Raw genomic sequence first — 14,252 nt, 5'->3', positions numbered from 1 at the left:
TAATCCCAGCACTTTGGGAGGCCGAGGCGGGTGGATCACGAGGTCAAGAGATCGAGACCATCCTGGTCAACATAGTGAAACCCCGTCTCTACTAAAAATACAAAAAATTAGCTGGGCATGGTGGCGCGTGCCTGTAATCCCAGCTACTCAGGAGACTGAGGCAGGAGAATTGCCTGAACCCAGGAGGTGGAGGTTGCGGTGAGCCGAGATTGCGCCATTGTACTCCAGCCTGGGTAACAAGAGCGAAACTCCGTCATCAAAAAAAAAAAAAATGAATATTTACATGATCTTGGGGATTATGAAGGACTTTCTAAGCATGATGCTCAGTACTGACAGAAGGTACAAAGAAAAATGGTTCTATTTATTGCAAATTATTATTTCAATGGCTTCTTTTATAAATGAAAAAACTCTGGCTCGAAGAGGTAAAGGAAGTTACCCTGGGAAATTAACTAATAAAACACTTTATCTTTTTTTTTTTTTTTAATGTAAGTCTTAAGCTTTGGAGTATAAAATTGCAGTCAGTTGGTACAGCCCAAAATGAGTAAAGAGAACAAGGGGCTCCATGAGCCAATGCCCTGGGTCCCTGGAGATACAGGTTCAAACCTGTAGGAAATAGCCATCGTATTGATTAGTCTTTTCAAATGCTTCTATCACTGGGCTGAGTCCAGAGGATACCCTCTCCTGAAACATTGTAAAGTTTATTGCAGCTATGATTTATCGAGCACTTGCCATGTGCCTGATCATATACTAGTGTACTAATTGCATGCATTATTTCATTTGTTTATTTGTTTATTTATATTTGAGATGGAGTCTCTCTCTGTTGGCCATGCTGGAGTGCAGTGGCGTGATTATGGCTCACTGCAGCCTTGACCGCCTGGGCTCAAGTGGTGTTCTCACCTCAGCCTCCCAAGTAGCTGGAAGGACAGGCATAAGCCGCCACACCCAGCTAATTTTTTAAGAGACATTTTTGTAGAGGTGAGGTGTGGCTATGTTGCCCAGGCTAGTCTTGAACTCCTGGCTTCAAGCAATCCTCCTGCCTCAGCCTTGTTATTTCATTTAATCCTCACCATCACCCTATAAGAGTGCCTGGGGGTAGGTGTTCCACACAGCAGCAATGTAATCACCTCCACTCGTAGGTGACAACAAGACTCAGTGTAGTCAAGCAATTTCTCAAAGGCCACGCTGCTGGAGGGTGGCTGAGCCAGGATGAAGACCTGGGGCTCGAAAGCTGGTGCACCAGTAAATGAGAGAAGTCTCTGAGGGTTCAGGTTGGCTTCCTCCCAATAAATCGTCCTCCAAAGGTTCTAAAACAATGACAGATCCATCCTTCATAAAGCAAACAAAACTAGAGGCCCTTCCTTTTAGGGGGCTGGGGAAAGGTTAGCTAAGCTCCAGGGCATCCCATTTCAACCCTACATATTTATAAGGCAGCTGCCAGCACAGCACCCCAAACCCAAAGAACCCTGCACAGCTGTCTCTGTGGGGCATGGCATGTCCACGGATGTCAAGATTTTCCAGTGTGTGCTTATCGGCCAGTGGCATCACCATCTATCACAGGTTCAAAGGCAGCTAGGCCTGGTCTGCTAGGCACCAGCCTGAGAATCTGCTGAGCTTTCCAACCAGTTTGTCTGTCGTTTGCAGTCAAAGATGCCCTGAAAAGAAGGGGGTTGGTGGGGGAAGAGTTCTGATTTGAGGTCCCCTGATCTGGGCGTAATCTCCTTCCCCAGTGTCAGGAATCAGGGGACTTGATCTGTAAACACAGGCTCAAGCCATGTCTGCCAGCCCCCTCTTTCACCCAGGTGCCGCCCTCTGCTTCTCTTCCATAGATAGCCTAGAGCTGCCAGCAGTCCCTTAGGATCTGTGGCCTTAGGCCCAGCTGAATTTTTTCCTCTCCAAAGAGCTGTCTGTAGGGCCAGAGGCCAGCAAAGCGTAACTCATTACTGGACGCCAGTTCCTTTGCCTGACTTTGAGTGATTCCTACCTTACCCTGGGGTTTTATGCTTCCTGTCTTAACACTATCATTTCTCATTTCTCCACAAGTTGAATTGCTCACTCCAGCCAATTGAAGCATGCTCTTCTCGACACAGATAGCTCTAGGCACATGATTGGGGTGCGGAGGGAAGAGCATTATGTCAATTTCATTGATCTACAAAAGTGATGGCTCCACTGCAAAGTAAACTTGATACTGCCTGAGCCTCTGAGTTCAAGAGCCTTCTAGACAAAGGGCTTTGAGCTGAAACACGAGCGTGCACACGTATGCATCTCTCTCGGTCTGATGAGATAATGGGGATACTTGGTTGTTACCCTTGAGCATTTTCTTGTCTCATTAATGCACATGTAGCCAGCACAATTGTAATCATAGCTAATAATAGTTAAAGCTGAGGACCTTCCTGAGCCAGGCAGTGTGTTTTAAAGTTTTCACATAGACTGTCATTGAATAATTTCTATTTTTCAGATCAAGAAACTGAGGCTATCACCTTTGGGATGAAGAAAAAGAAAGAGAGAGAGAAAGAAAGAGAGAAAGAGAGGAAGGAAAGAAGGAAGGAAGGAAGGAAAAAGGAAGGAGGGAAAGAAACTGAGGCTTAAAGCTGTATTTCAAGCATTTCACAGCCTGCAAGTGGCTAAGTTGGAACTTGAACCCAGGCAGTCTCGCTCTGGGATCCTGTGCCCTTACCCATTATCCAGTGTTGGCTACAAAAAATTAATGTGTACACATTTTCAACTGTATTTTAAGTGGGTGACATATTTTAACTATATTTTAAGTGGGTGACTTTCAGTTTGGGGGTATTCTACTTACATAGTCTATTGAGCTGGATATTAACCGAGAACAAAAAGAAACTAATGAACTCTGAAAAACATAAAACATGAGCAACATGATGTCACTGCAAAAGACAAAACAGCACATAGCCTTCTTGTGAATGTGTTTTGCTGACAATACACGAACTAACTAATCATCAGCCTGAACTCAGCAGCGCTCTGTTCCCTTGGGACACACACACACACCCCCCAAGTTGGTGACTGTATCACCTACAAGATCTCAGTAACTATCCTGGATTCCTAGGTGACAAGGCACTTCATAAGCAACACAGATCAATTAGAAAAGCAAACTCCCAGATTCAGAGACCAAGAGTAAAATAATGCGGTTAACAATTGCCAGAATGTCCAGAAGCAGAGGAAATGCAAAGACAGCAAACTTGTATCAGGTGGTACAAAAAGACAGAAGGGGAGCCACTGGGAGAAGAAAGCTTGCTTCAGGCAGGTGTCCCGTGGGGTTAGTGACTTGAGCAGGGCCAGAGGGTCAGGCTGGGACTGGGGTCTGGGACTCCGGCCTCTTGAGTCCTTGCCAGCACAGCATAAGCCAAGATGCAAAATGGAAATGGGGAAAATACATTCAGCACAGATGACAGGTTTGGGCGCCTTAGGACAAATAAGCCATTGAGGAATAGCTGATGTGGAAGAGGGGAGTTGCCACGGTTATCATGCTCACTGGACTCTCCACAGAGGAAACAACAGTGAGAAAGCAGATGTCAGCTTTATCTCCCACCTCTGCGCCCAGCCTCCCTACTCCGACTTGCTCTTCTGCGCCAGAATGGGGTTAAGAGCACAGATGCTGGAGCCAGGCTGCCTAGATTCAAATCCTGGCTCTTTTTACTATGAGGGGTGTGAACCGGGGCTATTCCCCAACCTCTCTGTGCCTGAGTTTTTCCACTTATACAGTGGGAATGATAGCAGTCTCTATTTGGGGGCATCACTGGAAGTATCGAATGAATGAATACAGATTAAGAGCTTAGGACTGTGTGTGGCAGCACACTGAATGAGCCCTCTCTAAGGCTTAGCTGTCACTACAATCATCACTGCTCCTTCCTGAATCTAAACTTTGTTGCTTCTTGCTGTTTTTCCTCTGGCTTTTTGAATCAAAACCTTTTCACTCAACACCTTTTCAGTCATTTCTTCGGTAGCATGAAACTTCTACTTTGTTCATTTCAGGATAAAGTCAAACTCTTGGCCTGAGGATAAGATGTTTCATGATCTAACCAAGCCCAGCTGTCCTGCCTTACCTGCTTGCATTCTGTGTTCACGTCATTTGGCTTCTGTACCTGCATGGGCTGTCACCTTTACCCCCACTCTCTGCTGGCCTGTCTCCTGGCTAACTATTGTTTTTTCCACATTCTTGAGTTTAGATGTCACATTCCTGAGGAAGCCATTTTATCCCCATCCACCCCTGACCCTGGACACCCAGACTGCATTCGATGTGCCATGGGTGAGATACATATTCCCACTGCACCCCAGTTTTCTTTCTATCCTGGCACTGATTACACTGACTCTAATTGTCTTTCTGCCTAGGACTCCACAAAAAATGGGCACCTTGGAACACAAACTGTGGCTTTTATTTTGGTCCCTGTGCCCTCCCAGATATACCTTCTCCTGTTTTCTGTCCCACCCTCTGTCCTGGAGGTCAGCCTCACTGGACTGCAGGTCAGCCTCCAGGACAGAGGGCGGGACAGAAGACAGGAGCCTGCTTCTGTAGGATTCCTAGGCCCTCTGGCTTCTGATTGGTTTGGCCCGATGGGATAGAACCCCAGTGGGAGACTTGGGGGAGGGGAAGGCGGTCAGGGCGTTTGTTCCTGCAGCCCCCTCCCTAGGGGATGGCTGTGGGCTAGCAGCCTCCCTCATGGAAGTTCACAGAAGAGCTGGTTTGTTTTATATTACTTGCAATGAAGTGCACTATAGTACTTTTACAAACTACAGTGAAACATGAATTATTAAAATATTCATTATTAGAAAAATTAAAAAGCAGTAACTTGTAAGATATAATACTAGATTTATATTCTTAGATTTGAAGTCATAAAATGGTATTAAAAATAGATAATCAGGAAAACCTAACATAGGAAAAAAAAATTACCAAAAAACTGCGTACATTGCTCATTGAAAGTCTGCATATAGGTGATTAACATAGAAAATTGCTGCTCCATGCCTAAGTTCTTATAGTTTCATAATCATATCTAAATACAAAATGATGAAGTAATTGCCCACATCAAATGCCTACAATACCTTCAAAGAACAATACATCTATCAGTATTTTAAGTTTTTGATGTAACAAACAACTTGCTTTTTAATTTATCTAATCTAGGTTGGATTGACAACGTTGATACCTACGTAGTATGATGTATACATAAATGGTTTCAACATTAAGAAAAATTACACTTATAGTAGAAAAATGAGTTTTAAAAGGTATGTTTTTAAAACTGGCATGGAAGAAGAGATTTGAAGCAATTTCAGCAGGCTCAGGCTATTCCTTTTTTTAACTCTATAAAAATGAGTTGGACCAGGCTCGGTGGCTCACGTCTGTAATCCCAGCACCCGACGAGGTGGATCACCTGAGGTCAGGAGATCAAGACCAGCCTGACCAACATGGTGAAACCCCGTCTCTACTAAAAAATACAAAAATTAGCCAAGCACGGTGGCAGATGCCTGTAATCCCATCTACTTGGGAGGCTGAGGCAGGAGAATCGCTTGAACCTAGGAGGCAGAGGTTGCAGTGAGCCAAGATGCCTGGGAGACTGAGCAAGACTCGGTTTCAAAAAATAAATAAATAAATAAAATGAGGCAAGTGCTGCTGTTTTCAAGATTTATCTCCAATCCTTTATTAGAAGCCAGCATGATCAATTTATTCTATCAAGTGATATTTCTGGATCCTTTTTCTATGTGTGAATGTCCTTTTGATTAAAAATAAACTGAAAATGTTCAATTGGATTTGTAAGATGTTTTGTGTTAACTTTTAACAGATATGCAGTATCAGAATTATCACCAACTTCGCTGATAACCGTCAAGAAATCGAATCCACTATCCCGATTTATAGAAATTCTGTTCTTCTAAACTTGTACTTCTTCCTTTCATGAAAGTAGTAACATCATTAAAATACTCAAGATGTCAAACAAGAAAGCAGATCTGGCTGTCCAGTCTACAGTCTGAAAAAGTTGGGACCGAACTGATGTTCTATCTTGTAGAAGCACAGATTCACTCTATCCTCCTTCAAATCTTCTCGACAGAATTTTTCCCTTAAGTAACCATCATACGTCAGCATATAATTACAATTGTTTATGATCAGCATTCCATATTATCACACAGTAAAGAAAACAATCTCAAACTGAACACATTAGCAAGCCTTTATGTAAATTAACACTTTTTACTATGTCACCTAGCACACTGAAAGTTTAGCTGATATTCATTGATTAATTCATTCGTTTGTTGCTATGGGAGGTGGGACAGGAAACCTTACTTCTCAAGAAGGAAAGCAGTGTATTTACTTGCATTCTGGTGCAAGCTTTTTTTCTCTTTTTTTTTTTGAGACAGGGTCTCGCTGTGTCATCCACTGCAGCCTCGACCTCCTGGGCTCAGGTGATCCTCTCATCTCAGCCTCCCTAGTAGCTGGGACCACAGGTACACACGACCATGCCTGGCTAATTTTTGTATTTTGTAGCAACAGAGTCTGGCCATGTTGCCCAGGCTGGTCTTTGAACTCCTGGGCTCAAGCAATTTGCCTGCCTTCACCTCCCAGCCTCCCACAGCGTTGGAATTACAGGCGTGAGCCACTGCGCCCAACCCTGGTGCAAGTTTCTCAATCTGAGTAAGTTTCCCAGAATGTTTCCCTGTCATTTAAGCTGCATTATCTGAACACATTCCTACATAAAACCAAAACTCCAAACTACATTTTCTGACACCAATCACATGCTTTGATGTTATGGCAATGTTGAATTGTTATGAAAATTTCTAAACATCTCCTTTCAATTGCCATACATACCTTATTATAGACTGGTAACAGTGTGCAGACCTGCAAGACCTGCACAGGTGTGCAAATGAAACTTTGAGTCACATTGCTCTCCCTAATTCTCTCATTCCAACTTCCAGTAATCACTCCCTCCCTTGTGTCTTCAAGCCCACGGATGGTAAGAGCTTGGTTGCTACTAGCTCTCACTTACTGCAGTATTCCCCCACAGCTTCACCTCTAGAAATTGTTCTTTTTTTTCTTTTCTTTTTTTCTTTTTTTTTTTTTAAGACAGGGTTTCACCATGTTGGTCAGGCTGGTCTTGAACTCCCGACCTCAGGTGATCCACCCGCCTTGGCCTCCAAAGTGCTTGGATTACAGGCGTGAGCCACCACGCCCGGCAGAAATTGTTCTTTTGTTCATAAATCTCCTCCTTGAATTATCCTAATCTGCCTCCTGAATTTCTCTTGGGAAATGTTTTCTGATACAACCTCGTAACGTGGTACCCTGTCCAGCACAGACAAGAAGAGTAATACATGTTTACTGAATAAATGACCTGACATTATTTTGGAGAAAGAAGATAACACCTTTCAGGAGGTTAAGATAAGGAGAGGACCCAAGGCACAATAGGAACCCTGGCTTCTTCCTTACACGGTCATTATCCCCTCCGGGTTTGGAGTCCTAGGCCAGAGCAACCAATAGCTCCTATAACACCTTTGCGCAAATTAGAAAAAGGCCAGGGCTGTGGAAGGACAGCCCCCTGAAAACACTTGGCTTGAAGAATAGAGTGTGGGCTGGCTGTCAGCCCCTAAAACCAGGTACTCTCTGCTTGAACAGTGCACACAATCTTATGCAGCTAGTCTGCCCTAGGCTGAGAAAACCGGCAAGTCATTCCACTTTAGAAAGGTGACCAATTAAGTATAATTCTCCAAAGAAGTTCATTACAGCTCAGATTTTGTGGGAATGTGATGTTTTTGTCTGCAGGGTGATCTTTTTGACACCTTTCCCCCTTAGCTTCCTGAATGTGAGAAGAGAGTCCTTGCTGGCGCCATTCAATAGGTAGTATTGTTATCCAATGAGGCCACAGGACTTATGGGGGCAAATGACATGCTTCCTTCAGTTCTTCTAGATATAATTGTGCTGCCTTGAAGAAGACCTTTAAGACCCCAAACTGCATGGTCTGCGACTAACAGTAGCCCAGGGGAGTGGGCTGGGGTGGCAGGTATTTATTAGAACCTAGCTGTTTCTGGCCAGAGCTGGCACCACTTGCATAGGGGGTGCACTGATGCCTGGCGTGAGTTGGGGAGTGGGGAAGGGAGAGTTCAAGGCAGCAGGGTGGGGAATGAAATAACTTGTCAGTGCCTTATGATTCAGACCTTCCTGTTATAGAGAAGTGATTTTGTTTGACATGGAATTCTCAGCATGCCTGACACACCCACATGCAAGCGGGCCCCAACCCATCCCGGAGCCCATGGTTAGTGAGTGAACTGAGGACTCGTTCCAGCTTCTGCCCTCAGCACCATTCCCTGCTCCCCCCACCTGAACAGGCTTTTCCCCAGCAGAAGCATCACAAGAGCTTATGGGGATGGGAAATGTTCCAGAGACTCACATTAAATGGACCCTTATGTAAGTCTCAAGCCTGAGAGGGGAAGTTATTTCAGGGGAAACAGCTACCTATCTTTTCTGGAAGCTTGACACACGGACATGGTGTGTCAAGCTTCTCTCATTTCTTGTTTTTTTTTTTTTTTGTTGTTGTTTTTAAGATGGAAATTCACTTGTCGCCCAGGCTGGAGTGCAATGGCGTGATCTTGGCTCATTGCAATTTCCGCCTCCCTGATTCAAGCAATTCTCCCGCCTCAGCCTCCCAAGTAGCTGGGATTACAGGTGTGCACCACCATGCCCGGCTAATTTTGTATTTTTAGTAGAGATGGGGTTTCACCATGTTGGTCAGGCTGGTCTCGAACCCCTGACCTCAAATGATCCACCTCGCTTGGCCTCCCAAAGTACTGGGAGTACAGCCGTGAGCCACCCCATTGTCCAACTTTGTTCATTTCTTAATCTGCCAAACACATCGGTCAATGGTGGGTTTGATTATAATGACAGGGATATTTACTTCATAATCAACCCAAAAGTAGTGAGTTGAGGAGGAGTGGGAAAGGTGAATCAGAGAGGCTGGGGAAAGGTATTGCTCTTCCCTTCCAGAACTGGAGTCAAAAGAGAGACGCCTTTTCCTGTGGTCGCTGGGTCATCACTAGCAGTAACACTCACTGCATTTTGGAAACTGACGTAATCTCAGAGACCAATTATCCCTTTGTTTTAAAGACTAGGACACTGAAGCATCATGAAATGTATTATGGCTGAAGATGACCTAGGAAAGGATGAAACCAGGGTTAGAACCCAGGTCTGTGACTGCTGCTGCAGTGTGACTTTGCTGCCTCTCAAAGTAATGATCTTTTCACTCATTCATTCCTTCACCAAATATTAATTGGGCACTGTTATATGCCTTGCACTGTGAGGTGTGCTAGCTAGATCAGTAGCGGCGAACAAGACAGACATTGTCCTCATGGGGCGTAAGTGTAATGAGAGGACATGTTAAACAAATAATTATACAAATAAACAATTACAAACGTGATGAATGCCAAGAAGAATTAAAGGGTGCTATTAGAGTTTATAAAAATGTGCCTTACCTAACCTGAGATCCAGGAAGGCTTATCTGAGGAAATGACATTTAAGCTGAGAATTGAAGGATGAGTAGAAGATAGTGAGGTGAAAGGCCTGGGAGATGGGAAGTGAAATTGAGGCAGAGGGAAGGGACATGTATTATGGCAAAAATCACCATTATTTTTGCACCATCCTAATGCAAAGGTTCTGAGGCAGGAAAGAGAGAAAGCTTTGAAATAACTGAAAAGAAACCTGTGGCCTAGCATATAAATGGTCTAGGGGGATACTATGGGTTGGAAGCAGAGTCAGATTATTCAGAGCCTTGCAAGCTGTGGTCAGGATTCTGGACCTTCTCTTGAAAGTGGAGGGAAACCACTGGAGGGTTTTTAAATATGGAAGTGTTATGACTAGATTTTTTTTGTTTTTGAGACTGAGTTTTGCTCTTGTTGCCCAGGCTGCAGTGCAATGGCATGATTTCATCCCACTGCAACTTCTGTCCCCTAGGTAAAAGCGATTCTCCTGCTTCAGCCTCCCAAGGAGCTGGGATTACAGGCACGTGCCACCACACCCGGCTAATTTCGTATTTTTACTAGAGGTGGGGTTTTGCCATGTTGACCAGGCTGATCTCGAACTCTTGATTTCAGATGATCACCCGCCTTGGCCTCCAAAAGTGCTGAGATTATAGATGTGAGCCACTGCACCTGGCTGGACAGATTTTTAAAAGATCACTGAGAAGATTGCACTGGTGGGGAGCAAAAGTGAATGCAGGCAGTGACTTAGGAGGCTCCTGCAACAGCTCAGGTACGAGAGGATGGTGGCTTGGACCAGAGCAGGACTAGTACAGATGGGGAGAAATGAAGACATCCACAAGCATTTAGAAGGAACTTGGTACTAAGTCAATGTGAAAAACGAGCAAGAGAGGAGGGACCAAGAGTAACTGTCAGTGTCAGCATGAGATGGGGGGAATGGGGGTGCATTCCTGGAGCTAGGGAAGGCTGCAGGAGGATCAGGCTCAAGGAGAGACCAAGAATTGGACATGTTAAGTTTGAGAGACCTGGAGGACAAATGGGAGAAGATCAGAGAAGGCAGTTGGATGTGCAGGACTTACAGTGCAAAAAAGAGGTCTGCCTGAGAAGTAGAAATGTAGGGGTCAGGTTGGCTGGGCGCGGTGGCTCACGCCTGTAATCCCAGCACTTTGGGAGGCCGAAGTGGGTGGATCACCTGAGGTCAGGAGTTTGAGACCAGATTGGCCAACATAGTGAAACCCTGTGTCTACTAAAAATACAAAAAGTAGCCAGGTGTGGTGACAGGTGCCTGTAGTCCCAGCTACTTGGGAGGTTGAGGCAGGAGAATTGCTTTGACCCGGGGAGGTGGAGGTTGCAGTTGCAGTGAGCGGAGATCATGCCACTTCACTCCAGCCTGGGCGAAAGAGTGAAATTCTGTCTTAAAACAAAAGAAAAGAAAATTAGGGGTTGGGTCACAGAGATGGTAACCAAAGCCATGGGAATGGAGGAATTCATTTAGGGAAAGAGGCTAGGTGCAGAAGAAAAGAGATAAATCAAGAAAATAAGCAAATTTGTTTTACTGAGCAAAATAACGTACACCTAAAAACATGTAATGTCTCTACTTTTCAGATCTATGCTGGCTATTATGCTATTGCTTCTCAGTTTTTAACACACCTTTCTATTCTTGGCTTGGGTTAGCATTTCTTTTTTTGCCTATAGGGAAGTAAGGGGTGCTTGAAGGAGACTGAAAGGCTGGAGAAAGGAGAAGGGATTTGTTCTTTTTTTTTTTTTTTTGAGATGGAGTCTCGCTCTGTTGCCCAGGCTAGAGTACAGTGGCACAATCTCAGTTCACTGCAAACTCCGCCTCCTGGGTTCAAGCAATTCTCCTGCCTCAGCCTCCTGAGTAGCTGGGATTACAGATGTGTGCCACCACATCTGGCTAATTTTTGTACTTTTGGTAGAGACGGGGTTTCACCATGTTGGCCAGGCTGGTCTCGAACTCCTGACCTCGTAATCGACCCACCTCGGCCTTTCAAAGTGCTGGTATTACAGGCATGAGCCATGGATTTATTTTCCTGGTTTTGCTCCTGTTCCCATCGGCATCCCCCTAGCAGTGAGACATTGTTTTGTTGGTGGCAGTCGATTCCAGGAGCTCCAACAACTCCCTTTGTAGTATTTGCACAAATGTTACATGCCTCCTCTGCAGAAACATCAGCCTTGCTGCCCCCACATACTGACATCTTCACCACCAGGCCTTCCTGAGGACATTTTCCCTGAATCTGCTGTCTTTTTCCAGGACTATAGAAAAAACCTGGCCAAATGCCTACATCCTAGCTATAAGGGAGTGTGGAGATGGGAGTTCTGACTCCTGCATTGAGGAGATGAGATTCCTCATGTGGGCCCTGAGAACTGCAAAAAACTCTTGGCACAAATGCTTCATTCAAACCCCTGCAGTATGAAACTTGACCAAACTTTAACATGGCTTCTGGGAGCCTAAGCTGGTGTCCCTGGGACAATCTAGTCCCCTTTTAGGTTTTTGTCTGGAAAAGCTCAGGGCAGTAAAAAAAAAAAAAAAGAAAGAAAGAAAGAAAATTTATTATTTGTTCTAGCCAACACCTGAGATAGGCCCCTGACCTCACTTTGTAGAGCATTTACTGAAAATGGCCTACAGTTGTGAATGTTCTCTTTCTCTTTGAGGCATCGAGGTATTATATCTCCTACGATTCAGGATGTTTCTCTCAAGGACCCAAAAGCCATTCCTTTGAAATGTAATAATCAAGAAGGCCTGGACCTCTGTCTCCCAGTCTCTGTGGGAGGATAGAATCCTAACGTTGATAATTGGCACTAGCAGGCACAGCTGGCAACCCTTTGCCATTTCTCACTTTTAGTCCTGTTCATGTTCCCCTTCTACACCCTCATTCTTTCTTTAAAGTACCCACGCACCTCTGTACAAATTAAAATGGAGTTCCACTCTTTCCCCTTCTGTCAGTAGTTACTGAGTAAAACCTGTTTTTACCACTTTAATGACTGGCTTTATCATTAACAGAACATTCCCCAAAATAAAGAGATGATTTAAAGCCTGATTGACAGGCACGAATATGGCAAATATCAATAACAGGGGTTTAACTGTTCTTTCTTTCTTTCTTTTTTTTACTTGCTTATCTCTTTCCAGGAAGGCACAAGAAGTCCTGCTACAAGACAATCCAACAAGAGTAATAAAATAAGGCTAAAAAGGAAGAATTAAAAGTTCCGAGAGAAAGGGAATGCGTTGTTTAGGGTACGAGCTAAGCTGACTTAACAAAAATACAAAGTTTAAACTAGAAAGAAATTAATTTCTCTCTTACATAACAGTCAGGAAATACATTCAAGACCTGGAAAGGTGACTGCTTGTGGCTTCCATCACTGAGTCCAGATTGGCTCTCTGGTCTCAGCTATTCACCAGAAGGAAATAGGCAGTGGGTGGGGGCCTATGAGAGTGTATGTCCCGCCTTTTAAAGGGAAGACTTGGAAGCAATGTACATCCTTTCAGGCACACCTTATTGTCCATATCTTAGCTACTGGGTCATACTGATGGGCTACGAAAGTTAGAAAAGCTAGTTTCTGGTTAGGTAGCTCCATGTCCACTAAAAACTCTTACTATGGAAGGGTAGGGGTTTGGGGGAATAACTGACAGACCATTAATATCGAAAACTAAGAGTCAAAGAGTTGGCTGCCAGTATTTGCAGCCTTCTATCATGGGGGTGTTTTTTTTTTTTTTTTTTTGAGACGGAGTTTCGCTCTTGTTACCCAGGCTGGAGTGCAATGGCGCGATCTCTGCTCACCGCAACCTCTGCCTCCTGGGTTCAAGCAATTCTCCTGCCTCAGCCTCCTGAGTAGCTGGGATCACAGGCACACGCCACCATGCCCAGCTAATTTTTTGCATTTTAGTAGAGACGGGGTTTCACCATGTTGACCAGGATGGTCTCGATCTCTTGACCTCGTGATCCACCCGCCTCGGCCTCCCAAAGTGCTGGGATTACAGGCCTGAGCCACCGCTCCCGGCCATGGGGGTGTGTTTGACCACGCACAGTGCAAGCCGGAAATTCCAAAGGGTGAATGCCCCCGCAAGCATCCCATCACCAGTAATGATGGGGAGTTGGGGAATAAACACATCAGTTTTCTTGTCCAAGGCTGGGATAACTGACCTAGTCTATGACAGCCCCAGAGTTCCTTGGGGACTGAGCTACAGTGGCCTACATGGTAAACTGTTTTGCTTTCCTATCTCATATCCCCAATCCTGTATGAGTGTTTCCTGGGGTCGCCTCCAAAATAAATTATTTGCATTAGAATATGTATCTCAGCATTTACTTCTAGGAGATCCCCCACTAAGGCTAGCTCTGGGCTTCCTGGAAATCTAGAGGGAAGCATAACTGTTATATTTAGAAAGCAGAAAATAAATCAGTTCTTCAATTGAAACCAAGTATTTCTGCCGCTCTTGCTCTCCCACTCTCCACTCCAAAACCGGCCGGGCCCGCGGTGGCTCATACCTGTAATCCCAGCACTTTTGGGCAGATCACCTAAGGTCAGGAGTTTGAGATCAGCCTGGCCAACATGGTGAAACCCTGTCTCTACTAAAAATACAAAAATTAGTCAGGCGTGATGGTGGGCACCTGTAATCCCAGCTACTTGGGAGGCTGAGGCAGGAGAATTGCTTGAACTCGGGAGGCGGAGTTTGCAGTGAGCCAAGATGGGTCCACTGCACTCCAGCCTGGGCAACAGAGCAAGACTCCATCTCAAAACAACAACAACAACAACAACAAAACTATACTACTTATCATCTT

This window comes from Aotus nancymaae, unplaced genomic scaffold (genome assembly GCF_030222135.1).
Source record: "Aotus nancymaae isolate 86718 unplaced genomic scaffold, 86718_ANA_hifiasm-v0.15.2.pri h1tg000003l, whole genome shotgun sequence".
In the NCBI taxonomy this organism is placed as follows: domain Eukaryota; kingdom Metazoa; phylum Chordata; class Mammalia; order Primates; family Aotidae; genus Aotus; species Aotus nancymaae.
This window is presented reverse-complemented; position numbering follows the sequence as displayed.